General features: G+C 44.1%; 1 pseudogene; it reads left to right on the plus strand.

The window, feature by feature from the left end:
- The first annotated feature begins 431 nt into the window (after positions 1-431).
- LOC148009248 (phospholipase D alpha 1 pseudogene) lies at positions 432-1,309 on the plus strand (annotated as a pseudogene).
- The last annotated feature ends 314 nt before the right edge of the window (positions 1,310-1,623 follow it).

A 1,623-nucleotide genomic window follows, 5' to 3' on the forward strand; every position in this document is an offset into this window, starting at 1 on the left:
CAAGACATTGTTCTCTAGTCGAGATTTCAGAGAGCAACATTATCCCTGCAGAGGGCCTAAAAACACACGAAATGATGTGGAAAATGCTAATAGATCTACTCCTCCACTGATAGGATATGCAATGTTTTGCATCTATTCAACACTATTGAAAGCTATGTCTTTTGGTTATGTCTTTTGTGCTGAACATGGATCTCGAATTTTGTGCTTCAAACCTTGTGCCACAATAAGGAAGTCCTGGTCTGTTTTGCCTCAGTAGTTCAGGCATTTGACATTGCCAAGTCCTCACATCCTAGATACGTATTCAATCAGGATGTTATGCAGCCTCCTAAACCTGCAAAGAAGGATAAAACAAAGGTACCTAACACTGCTTCCAGGCCCCGGTTGTCAACCTGCTCACAGCTTGTAGTTTACTGGATCACATCTGTCCATGAATGTCAGGCAGCATCATCTTAGGGATAACACTTGGGGAGCTGTTGAAGAGATAGGCGTCAGAGGGAGTAAGGGTTAATTTATTAGTGTGGGATGACAGGACGTCAGTTGGATTATTGAAGAAGGATGGGCTTATGGCAACACATGATGAGGATACTGAATACTGAACATTTTTTTGAAAGACACCAAGGTTAATTGTGTGCGGTGTCCCAGGAATCCTGACAATGGATTGAGTGTGGTGTAGGAGATTCAGATCGGTACAATGTTCACTCATCATCAGAAAATTGTCATTGTATATGCTTCTTTTCCTGGACAACCAGATTCTGAAAGGAGGAGAATTCTGAGCTTTGTGGGTGGTATCGATCTATGTGATGGACGTTATGACATTCAATTCCATTCTCTTTTCCATACTTTGGACTCAGTACACAAGTCAGATTTTCACCAGCCCAATTTTTCGGGGGCTAGTTTAAAGCTGGGTGGTCCACATGAACCTTGGCATGACGTTCACTCTAAGCTAGAGGGTCAGGCTGCATGGGATGTGCTACATAATTTTGAACAGAGATGGCAGAAGCAAGGCCGTGAGGGCCCACTCTTGACAGTGAGGGAGATTTCAGCCATTGACCCGCCTTCACAAGTCATGATGTTAAACGACCCTAGGAGATTTCAATCATTGACTCACCTTCACAAGAGTGAGGATAGCACGATTGATCGGAGCATCCAAGATGCATATATTCATGCCATCAGAAGAGCTAAAATTTTCATCTACATTGAAAATCAGTATTTCCTGTGCAGTTGTGCAAGCTGGGATTCAGATCAGGACGCTGGTTGTTTGCACTTTATCCCTATAGAGCTTGCTCTCAAGGTTGCAAGCAGTCTATGAAAGCGCAAACATTCTTTGTTCTGATAACTGAAAGTGTACTTGGATGCTATTGCAGAACTCCCTTCGACAACTAGGATGGCTGTTAGGCCGATCAGAAGCCAAACTCCAGCAACAGCGAGCTTCATTCCAGGATGCTCAACCCCATGGACACCATGCAATAAATCGGATGTAGAGAGGGGAAGCAGTGACACTCATGCGGGCTGAAGGGCATGCTTGATGTTGCCTTTTTCCTTCGCTGAGTTGAGAGAAAAAGGTCTCATGGCCAATGTGGGTGTGACCAACATGAGCACTGATTGTCATGAATCTTCTTCACC

Source organism: Lygodium microphyllum, unplaced genomic scaffold, assembly GCF_053477565.2.
Source record: "Lygodium microphyllum isolate KBCC unplaced genomic scaffold, Lygodium_microphyllum_v1.1.10 scaffold_32, whole genome shotgun sequence".
Lineage (NCBI taxonomy): Eukaryota > Viridiplantae > Streptophyta > Polypodiopsida > Schizaeales > Lygodiaceae > Lygodium > Lygodium microphyllum.